The 12,001-nt window shown below is 39.7% G+C and overlaps 1 long non-coding RNA gene across 1 annotated transcript in view; it reads left to right on the forward strand.

Moving 5' to 3' along the window:
- Positions 1–12,001, forward strand: part of LOC123614338 (uncharacterized) — a 31,058-nt gene that overhangs the window by 7,681 nt on the left and 11,376 nt on the right. The window lies entirely within an intron of this gene.

Here is a 12,001-nt window from a genome sequence, read left to right on the forward strand (position 1 = left end):
ACTTTTACTCTTTTTTAACATAAATGTTCAAAGCTATAAACTGCCGTCTTAGTATTGTTTTAGCTATATCCCATAATTTTGATGTGTTGGATTTTTGTTTTCATTCAATTTAAAATATTTTAATTTCCCTCATGATTTATTTTTTTGACCATAGATTATTTAGGAATATGTTGTTTTATTTGCAAGCATTTAGAAATTTCCCAAATTTATTTCTATGGCTGATTTCTAATTTAATTCATTGTGATTGGAAGGTTCACTTTGTATAATTTCAATTCTATTAATTTATTGATATTTGTTTTATGGCCTAGCATATGATGTTTCTTGAAGAATATTCCAAGTATGTTTGAAAACAGTGTGCATTCTGCCGGTTTTAGGTACAGTGTTCTACAAGTGTCAGTTACGGCAAGTTGGCTGATATGTTTGTTCAAGTCTATATCCTTCGTGGTTTTATGTCTAGTTATTCTATCAAGTATTGGGATTAGGCTATTGAAATCTCCAAATGCTATTTTTGAATTACATATTTCCTCTTTTAATTCTTTCAGGCTTTGCTTCATTTATTTTAGAGTTCGCTTGTTTGAGTATGGATTTATAATGGCTATATCTTCCTGGTTGTGTACCATACTGCTTGGTTTATAATACAGATATTTTATAAAATATGTAAAACAAAATAATACAAAGGAAGAGAGGAAATGGACCTATAATAGAACCAAGTTTCTGTGTTTTACTGGAATTAAATAAGTATTAATCCATAGTAACTGAGATAAGTTACAACAGACATTCTAATTGCTGAACTAACCATTAAAATAATCTGATAAAATATAGTTTAAAGTCAGTAGAGGAATTAAAACTAAAAATATATATTTAAGACAAAAGGAGGCAGTATGGGAGGAACAGGAAAAAAAAATAGAAAACATAGTAAAATGGTACATATAAATCCAACCATATCAATAATACTTTAAAACAAATGGAATAATAATTCCAGTCAAAAGGCACAGATGGTCAGACTGGAGAAAAAAGCAGGATTCAAGTATATGCTGTCGGTAAGAGACAAAATTTATGTTCAGAGACATAAATAGATTAACATAAAAGGATTATAAAAGATAAACATGCAAGCAGTAATCATAAAGCTGGAATAGCTCTAATGATATCAGGCAAAATAGATTGTATGCTGTATTTCTAGAGAAAAAGAGGACTAGTTTACAGGAGAGGTACTGAAGGGTCATGATTTGATAGCACCAATAGTTTTTACTGCTTCATGAATGATTTTCTTAACTGAGACTGAATTTTTCCCTGTAAATCTTACATCTTTAATGATGATGAAGAATACAATGACTACCAGTACAGTCTGATGTTTTCTATTGATTTGTGCTAAGGGACCATAGACCACAGTTTTAGAACTGCTGATTTACGCCATGTACACTTAATGTAATTATTTTTATTGTTGTATTTGAATTTATCATTTTGCTACTTGTTTGTCATTTGCCCTATCTTTTCTTTGTTCCATTTTCCTGCTTTTGGGGGGATTAATTTAGTATTTTCTTAATACCTTTTTTTATCCCTACTATTGGTTTATTAACTGTCCCTCTTAATTTTTAATGGTTTTTCCAGGATTACAATATGCCTCTTTAATTTATCAATCTACTTTTAAATATTGTTATTCCACTTCATGTGCATTACAGAAACCATACAATATTTTGTTTCCATTTCCTTTTGTTTTCCTTTTGGATATTGTTGTCATATATTGTGCTGATATGTGTGTTATAAACCTCACAGTACATTGCTATTACTTTCCTTTTACTAATCAATTATATTTTAAAGAAATCTTAAAATTTAAAAAATGCTTTTGTTTACAGTTTCTGGAGTTCTTGGTTCCTTTTGGTTTCCATGTATATCTTTTCCTTCTACCTGAGAATATCTTTTCACATCTCTTGTGATTCAAGCCCACTAGTAATGAATTACTGAACTTTTGTTTGTCTGGGAAAGCTTTATTTCACTTTCATTTTTGAAGGATATTTTTTATTAAATGTAGAATTCTAGTTTGGTAGGGTTTCCACACCATCCCTCCCAACTCACACACCCACACTCAGCCCCTTCCATTATGTTGTTATCTGGCAGGCATATTTTCTGGTGAGAAGTGTGTTAACAAGTCTTCTATTTTTTTCCCTTTATCTATAGTTTTCAGCGGTTTAATTATAATGTGTTTTGGTGTGATTTTCTTTATGTTTATTCAGCTTGAGTTTACTGAACACCTTAAATGTATGGGTTCATATTTTCATCAAATTTTGAAAACTCTGGCTATTGTCTCTTCAAATATTTTGTCCGCACTATCACTTTTAAGCCCGTGCTTTACCACTTGGTGTTGTTCCATAGGTTACTGAGGCTCCGTTTATTTTTTTCAGTCTTTTTTTCTCTGCCTCTGTTTTCTTCTTTGAGTAGTTTCTATTCTAATTTTTCAAGTTCACTATCTTTTTTTATGCATTATCTAATCTACTGTTAATCCCATATAGTGAATTTTTCATTTTAGATATTATATTCTTCATTCCTAGAAGTTATACTTAGTTCCTTAGACCATTCATTTCTCTTTTTATTGTGTACTTGTTTTCCTTTAAATAGTTAAACGTGACTATAATGGCTATGTTTTAAGCCCTTTGTTAAGTCCGTCATTTCTGTCACTTTTTCATCTGTTTTTATTGACTAACTCTTCTTGTTATGAGTCACATGTCCTTACTTCTGTCTGTGTCTAGTAATGTTTGGTTGGAAGCTGGACTGTTTGAATTTGACATTGTTGAGCAAGAGATACCATTGCCTTTCTTTAAGAGTGTTGGACTTTGTTATGAGAAGCTGTTAAGTTACTTGCTGATCAGCTTGATCCTTTGGAGTCTGGTTTTTAATCTTTGATTAAAAAGGCTAATTTAATCCTAGTGCTAAGGCATGAGTGTTCAACTTGAACATCTCCAATTTGAAAATTGTTCTGCTCACAATTTCCCAGTCGTTTGTGGCTCAGCCTTGCAGAGTCTTACCCCCACACAAGTGTGGCTCAGTATTCAGCGGCAGTCTCAGAGATCCTCATGAAGACTTCTGGAGTTGTTGTTCTGTGTGATACCTTTCCTTGTGGTACTCTGCCCTGCAGATTCCAGTCTCCTCTAACTCCCTGAATCCCAGCCCCTGTCTCCTCAGCCCAGTAAGAGTACCATGCTCTGCATGGGGTTTCCCCTCCTTATGTAGCAGACTACAAAGTGACTTGACTGCAAGCAGAAATCCAAAGGGATTTTAGGATTTACGTCACCCTCCCCCCTTTTTTTGTGTTCATCGTTCTGTCTGAGAGTGATGGTTTCATATATTTTTGTCTACCTTTTTAGTTGCCATGAGGACTACATTAACATGAAAAGTATTTAAAATCTTCACCATGAACACCGTAAACATATCCATCACTTCCCAAAGTTTCCTCCCACTGACTTTATTATTTTGTGTGTGATAAGAACACTTCACATGAGATTTTGCCTCTTCACACATTTTAAGTATGTAACGCAGTACTGTTAGCTGTAGGCACTGTGCTCTATAGAGCATCTCCAGAACTCATTTATCTTGCATGTCTGAACCTTTGTACTACTTGAGCATCACCTCCCCATTTTCCCCTGCCCCCAACCCCTGACAACCACCATTCTACTCTGCTTTTATGAGTTCTACTATCTTAGATTCCATATATAAGTAGGATTATATGCTATTTGTCTTTCTGTATCTGGCTTATTTCACTCAGCATAATAGCCTCCAGGTCTACGTTGTCACAAGATTTCTTTCTTGGTTATGGCCTTGATGGTGGTGATAGTTTCAAAGGTGTAGACTTATCCTCAAATTCACTGAGTTATGTACATTAAATATGTACCACTTTTTACCTGTCAATCATACCTCAATAAAGTAGTTATGAAAAACATTAGAAATCTTCTATTTTAAGAATACTTTGGACTCTGGAATTCATTCCCTAGATACATCTCTGTTTCAGCTGGTCACAGGCCTGACTTGGCTCACTGACTTAATCTTTCTTCAGCTAAAAGACAAATTAGTGAGTATTGTTTTCCTCCCAATTCTTTGGTTTCCAGGGGACTCTGACCCAGTGAACTTCTGTTCTCAACAGTTTCTGCTTCTTTTCTCTTGTGATTCTCTGGTGTTCTGACCCCAGAAAAGGCATGGAGAAGTACAGTGACTGGGGCGCACTGCTGTGAAGGCCCTCTCCAGTTCTCCTTCCCCAGTGCTTTGTGCGTGTGTGAGTGTGTGTGTGTGTGTGTTACCTGCTTGGCTGCAAGAAGATACTAATGAGGACTATTGCAGGAAAAATTGTTTTCACGGCGCATTCTTGATGAGTAGAGAGGGATAGTAGCCCAGCTTCCTGGTTTGTACAGGTTTGATCGTCTGCGTTAGTGGATTCTTGATGGAAAGATGTGAAATCTTTTGTGTCTTTTCTCAGGCTATTTCTGTTTCATGAGATAAAGCCAGAGTGGGTTGTGAATTGAAGCTTCTATATATAGTTCTCTTTTTAAATTTTGCTCCACCAGCCTTAAAACTAGTAATAATAACATATACTTTATTGGAATCTCAACGTACTGAGGAAAAAACCTTAAGTTATTTTTCTAAATAAGTATGCTCTGTTAGCTGCCATTTCCACCCCTGGGCGGTGGGTCCCTTGATGGTATTTTGCCCAGATTCTGCAATGTTTTCAGCCACTTTTGGTTATCAAAACAGATTTATTGTAATATTTAAGCCTTGTTCATGCTCAGTTTAAAATTTCAATCCTACATTCAATTCAGAGCTCTGTCCATCCCCACCCCCATCTCAAATCCCACCAGAGATGGGACTTCAGAGCTGCTTCTGAACATTGGTTGTCCCTGCTTCCCTGGCTGCCACTAGCTGGCTGTCAGTGCTTCTGGGTGGCCAGTCCCCTCTTGCTGGCTCTCTGATGGACTCTTTGGAGGACCCTGGGAGAGACAAAGGACACTGTTCTCTGCAGAGCCCTTGATCTGAGAGGTTAGGCTCAGCTTAGCGTCTTTCCTTTCTTTGATTCCAGTGGAAGGCGGTCCCGGAGCTCCTTGTTCAGATACAGGTGAAATGAAAAAGCCCAGCCACCTCTAGGTGCTGTCCACCCAACCATGGAATATTCTTGTTCCCTTGCTGGGAGCACAGTGGAAATATAAGCGCTGCTCAGCCCCTCCTCCCCTCAACACCACCATCTCTTTCCCACTCATTTCTCTAAGCCCAAGCAACACATTACTCACCTGGCCTGTCACTTCAACACCCTTCAGAGGCTGGATGGTCATTAACCTCTTGGTTGATGAGAAATGGGGGTGTTGGGAACCCCCACACTTAGAATTTTTCCTAGGATCCGCCTCCCCTAGGTTCCTGGAGAAGAACCAGCAAGTGTCTTTTCCTGTGTGGAAGGGAAGGTCGTTGTAGTCGCTTTTTCTGACTGTTCACCCAGAGGCCATGCTTCTCTGCCAGTTCTTCCTTTCCATTAGCTGGGGGGCTGGAGCAAGGGGGTGGGGGAGACTAAAACGAGCACCACGCAGTAAACCTAGAACATTTTGTGCCATTACTTTATGTGTTTGCTACAGTTCCAGGAAAATGGGGAAGATTCTGTTTTACAATGACAGTAATAACCAGGAAACCGCTACTTGTGCAAACATTTACTGCGTATTTCCTTTGTGCCCCGCATGGTGCTGAGGGCTGTACAGGCATTATTATCTTCTCTAATCCTCAGAACAAGCCTATGAAGTTGTCCCCATTATCTCCATTTGGCGGCTGAGAAAATTAAGATTACCTAACCATTAAATGGTAGAGCCAGAATTCGGGCCTAGAGCCTGCATCTTTAACCATTTCCCCCACACTGTGCGTCTGGCTGGCAGTCTTAGTGATGCTATTGAGAGTTTCCATCTTCACGTTTATCTTCATAGGTATCGGTGGGAGAAATTGCAGGGGAAGCACCGGTGCTGTTAGAAGCCATTGTCAACCAGAAGTCTCATTTTCCCCTTGGAGTCTTTTTAACTTTAGGATTCTGTGATTCAGGCATCAATAATAAATATGGTTTAGCCGAGGTTAATAAAACACTCATTGACTTACTGCCAGCTTCACTCTAGGTCCTAGTTTTTCTGGTTCTCTTAGGAAATAACTACCTCTTTGGGAATTAATTTCCCCATGTGGATTTGAATGAATTCCCTCAGGCCACAGAACTGTAGTCTGGAAGAGTTCATTTAGCAAATGGCACCCAGCTTTTCTCACCCTGGTTTGCCAGAGACACTGTGAGGCTTTGTTTGAACACAGACAACAGTACTGGACGGCAGATGTTTGCAAATACCATTTGTTTAATTGCTCAGGCACTTTATAATATATTTTTCTCCTAAGCTGTGGGAAACACATGCTTTATCAGCTTTAAAACAGAGTGCAACTTTGGAGAGCCATTCTGTCTGCCTTTTTTCTTTGTGCATTGGTCCAGACGGATCGAGTAAACAAAAAGAAGAGAAAGGGGAAGCTGTTGGCAGTTACCCTCAACTTTGCTTCTTTGTAGCCACAGTATCAATATAGAAATGAGTACCTTTTCCCATCCTGCTCCCCACCCCCTAAAAAAAAAACCCCAACCAACAGAAAAGCACTCACGAGCATCAAGCTGAAAAGACAGTCAAAGGGAAGGAGGTTCACATGGCGGTAGCCCTCCCTAGCAGCGCGTCTTACAGCACCTACAGTTAGACTGAATTCTGGGAATTTCACAGGGACCTGGCATTGCCTTGGGGCTGGCGCAAGCACTAATGTGAGGTTTCCATGGGTGCGATAGAGTGCCCAGTGTGGCCTTTCCCTCTGTGTGCATTCACTTCAGTCTCTTATACGAGCTGCCGAGCCCTGACAGTTGCACCTCAGAGGACGTGGGTGTGCGGTAAGTTGGTCTAGGTTTCATATGCATTGCCGGTGCTAGATGAGGCCCACGGAAGGAAGTGAGGCTCCTTAGAGCCCTCTTTAATGATGTCTTCCCCTCAGTCAGCACACCAAGCCTTAGGACCATCCCACTCCACCCTTATAGAATTTCCAGTGATGCTTCCAAAACTACACCCAGCCAGACCTCACCTGGGGACGATTCAACAGGTCTTGATGAGGACTTGGGAATCTGCATCCATGTATCAATCCATACGTGACTCAGATGTGCAGCTAGGGTTGAAAACCACTACCTTAGTGCCTTCTAGCATGAGACACTAGATGAAGTCTTTGTATGTACCAGTTACAAGAAAGGTCTCTGGAGCAGAGATTCTGATCCTGTCTCTGCCATTTCCTAGCTGTGTGATCTTGGACAGTTAACCTCTCTTGCCTTATATCCAGTTTCTGCTACAGGGATGATCACAGTGCCTCCCTCACGAGGTGGTTTGAGGTTTAGATGAAATAGCACAGGTAAAACACTTCGAATATAGCAGTCCTTCAGGAAATTCTTACAACCTATTTAGAAGGCAGAAGAAATGGCCATGTATTTGCTTTGAGGTTTTTGTTTGAATTCTGTAGGAAATTGCCTCACTCTCTATCTGTGTAGCCATTAAAATATCAGGCATAGTAAAAGCCTGTGGAGCTACCTTTCAGTGCCAGGTTTTTCCTTGAATTCTTATTTTTCCTTATATCTTTCTTAAAAATGTTCTTATAGAATCCAGTTTTAATAGAGCTAGTTATATTTTAAAGAAAAATCTCTGAAGGTGCTACTTCCGGTTTCTCCAGGAGTCAACCTGTCAGCCAGACAAGGCACAGTCTCCTTGTGACAAATGCACCTATTCCAGGTGCGCACTAGGTGTTCCAGCTGATGATAACCTGCGTTTGTGGAGGCCTGGATGCTAAGGGGGCACTTTTGTCTAATCGGACATGACTGTCACAACGATCACGGAGGTGTTAATAACAGTCATAGTGTCACTTATCACGTGCCAGGAACTAGGCTAAGAGGTGTCTCTGTTGCCTCATTTATTCCTTAAAATAGCTGGAAGGTCTATTCACATCCATATTTTACAGATAAAGCCACTGCAGCTGATAGGTCAAAACTCACATCCAGGTTTTCCTGTCTCCAGAGCCCAGAGTTACATGATTACACTATACACTGTATTATTATCTGTGTTTTATGAATGAGGAAACCAAGATTCAAAGAGGTGTAGACTTACCTTGGTATCACAGCTTGACTGAAAATCAAGTCCCTATCTTCTGCTGATATGTTTCTGATCAATCTAGTAAAAAGGACTAAACAAGTGTACAAACAACCATACTAAGAAGCAGAGTAAGAAAAAAGGAGATTCTTAGGAAGAAAGTGAACTGGCCCTAGTAGAATGAATAAGGTTTCTAGAAACGGAAATAACCAGGAAAGATACTTCCAACAAATGCAAGAGAATGAGCAGAAGTAAATGCAAAAGAATGGCGAGTTCAGAAAGCTGGTATACTGATGAAAAACTCACCACAGTGTGAGGCACACATACAGTGTGCTGGGAGACTTGGCTAGAAAGCTCTGTGTGCTTCAATGCAAGTCTGAAGGGTTTCCTCTTACGTTGTTGGAGAATGGGGAGCCATTGAATGTTTTGGAGCAGGGAATGTGTCACGATCAAAGCCATACTTTAAGGAAGGTCATTGTGGCAGGCAACACTGAGACAAAGAGGAGGCCATTGCAGCGGTTCTTAGGCTAGAAGGGGGGTCTGAGCCAGTGTCAAAAGTACAGAAGGTGAGAATTCAGAGAACTTTTACAACGTAGAGCTAGCAGAACCTCACAACTGCTTGGATGTTGGAGGCCACACAGAGTGAGTTATTAAATATAGTCTTGTGTTTGAGACCAGGTCCCTAAAATAATTGTGTTGCCATAAATGAAAGTGGAGAATTAAGAAAGAGGAGGGGAGATGATGATCTTGGATTAGAATATGGCAACATTGAGGTGCAGGCTGGTTATTAAAGTTGAAGAACGTGAACTTGAGTGGAAAGTGATGCAACTGAAGATGTAGTTTGAGGAGGCATTCAAATGAAGGTGGTGGTGGACTGGGCCCTCAAGGGACGGGCCCAAGAAGAGGAGAGAGAAGGCATAACCTTTGGAAATTCCTCCACTTAGTGGGCAGGCAGGTGATGAGGATCTTAAAGAAGGTCAAAAAGTAGGCGGAAAGATAAACGGAGAACCAAGAAGGTACAATGCCATGAAAACCAAAGAAGGGAGTGTCTAGAAGGGAGTGTCTAGAAGAAAAGAATGACTAACATTAGGAAATGAGATAGACGACAACGAAGTCGAAATCAGAAAAAAAGATCTTAAGAGCAAGTTTGATTCCAGAGTGGTGGTGAGTAGAGCCAAGGACACAGAGGATAAGAATGAATGGACCAGGTTGAATGAATGTGCTGCTAACTCTACCAAGAAATCTTTCTATAAAAGTCAAGAGACAAGAACAACTCAGTCGTAGTTTGCAATATCAAATGGTGTACTGCGTGCAAGTCGAGGAGGGTAAGCCCTTTTAATACATGAACCTGTATCTTCAGGAGATTTGGAGAAAAAAGTTTTTAAATGTTAGGAATCAACGTGAAAAAAAAAAAAGGAATCAACGTGAAGGAGAATTCTAAGGCAGTTATTCTCAAGTGATGGATGAAAAATTCAACACAGGATGGAAACAAACTTGCGACTTAAGAAAAGATCACAACTTTGGCTTTTATACAGCATTCCACTAATCATTAGAGGACAGAAAACTACAGCCTTTGGGGGAAAAATACTCAAGTCATTTCCAACCCAAATGCCAAGTTTCTGGAAACAGCTGGTAATGCACCTGGCTACACATGGCCCTTATCTTGTAGATAAACAAGACGGCTTCCCCTTAGCGACACAGTATTCAATGTTCTTATATTAAATGCTTCATTTCAAAGCATTCATCTTATCTTCTCCAACAGATTACAACAAAAGGACAACATTCTTTTGTTTTTCTTTATTACTTTTTTTTACAAGCTGCTCTCTCTGTAATACGTTACAGTGATGGCCAGATTAAAACGGGTCCTTTCAAAAACACTCAGTCAATGTTGGAGTATTTGGAGAGGATACACAAACTTCCAATTCATAAGCTGTGTGGATATGGTAACTCTGTCATGTGCTCTGGAATAAAACCAGTTATGCAAAGAAGGGACTCTGATTCCAGATGGTCCAGACTTACCTCTCACCTTAGAATACACACACACACACACACACACACACACACACACACACTCACACACACACACACACACAGAAGCTAAAATAGCACAGTTAGTGAATCAATCAGTTCTCTCATTGAGGTACAAGACTTACCCTTCTTGGGGGATATAAAAGTCTCAGTTTTTATGATTTTGACATAACAGCTGCCATTCGATGGGCTTATTTCCTCTCGTCTTGTACATAGACAAGCATCAGGAAACCAACAAAATGCTCATTGTTGATTTCCCCAGCCTCCCTACTTCAGGCCCTTACAACTTAAGAGACCCCTGTTTTCCCCATTCTTAAGTATTCTTTTATTTAGAAAACTGTAGAATGTGAAACAGTCACCTCATTCATTTTTAATGTTATTTTTAATAAAGCTACATTATAGAAGAACCCCCCAAAATTACCCATAACTACATTCTAAGAGAGACCACAGTCTTGATTTTGATGTATTCCCATCCAGTCTTTTTTTGGCTATATATATATTTATTACATAATTCTACTCACAGCCTAATACAATTTTCTATTCATTTTCTCTTAGTTTTCCATCTGAAGCACCCATTCACTCTCCATGCCTCATCTTAAGGACTGACATGGAGATTTCCTACCTTGCCAGTGAGGCTACTGGGCAACTGGTATTTACCAACTCTTCTCTCTTGAGGGAAATGCGCTGGTTGGTTAGATTTATCCAGCTGCAACCTGTTTACATTTCTTCTAGTTCTTTAGGAACAGCCTACATAACCATCCAGAAGAGCTGTTTGTTTCTCCTTCGTGATGTAATAGTTTTTTCATCTTCAGGAAATCTGAAGAGAAGTGTGTTCTCTTCTTTGTACCATCTGATGCCTGCTGACTAGACTCACCGTCCTACTGAGTGAGTTGGAACTGGAATTATAGCTCACTTCAGCACTAGCCTAGAATCACGCCATGTGTTGCATGATTTGTACTGAGGATGACAAAGAAGTTACGTATTTCCATTTCCCATCAGTTGGTGGCAGTGAAATAGGAGCCTGTGACCTGTTTTATATCAGTGGTAAGGTGCGATTGTTCAACAATGTGTTGCCCTCAGACACCGGGGGAAGAAGTTACAGTTCACATGCTTAAAGTTTGCCATCCCTTGAGAGAAATATTTATCTTAAGCCTGCTAGGTGCTGTGTATAGTACTACTCTGTGCATACATTATATGCTGTATTCCTCATAGCTGTTCTAGGAAATGGATTCATCTTCCCATCCGGGCAGTAAAGGAGAGCAAAAGTGAGGTGTTCATTTGACCTCAAAGATTAGGAAAATTACTTGAGGGTTAAGCTGTGAAATCAACCCAAAATGAAATACAGAGAAGGGATTTACAACTTTATGCTAAAGAAACTTGTCAGAGTGGCTCCCAGGATAGCAATATGGTTATTCACCAATAACTATCTAATTATTAAGCATATTTTAAAGAATGATTGTCAATCAGAAGATGATTTGAATAATAGTGGAAACACAGATATAAAATTATCCTAACATATTGCTATAAAATGTTTCTAAATGCTAACTTTCAACTTGCAGACATACCTTAATTCACTGGTTTAAAGAACAAACAGAAAACAGTACACGGGCTGGTGCACATCCACAGACCACAGCTTGAGTGGCCTGGTCTGAAAGGATGAGTTGGCTAAGGGAAGGGACTGGGTAGTGGAGAGGAGGGCCTGAGTGGAGATCTATCTGACTGAGATTTCATGAGTAGGTGGTGGGGGTGGGGATGGAGTGGAAGCATTGGTCAAATTCTTTTGGCTATTTGAGTGGCTTAAAAGTCCTTCCTTCTGTCCTGCC

Source organism: Camelus bactrianus, chromosome 4, assembly GCF_048773025.1.
Source record: "Camelus bactrianus isolate YW-2024 breed Bactrian camel chromosome 4, ASM4877302v1, whole genome shotgun sequence".
Lineage (NCBI taxonomy): Eukaryota > Metazoa > Chordata > Mammalia > Artiodactyla > Camelidae > Camelus > Camelus bactrianus.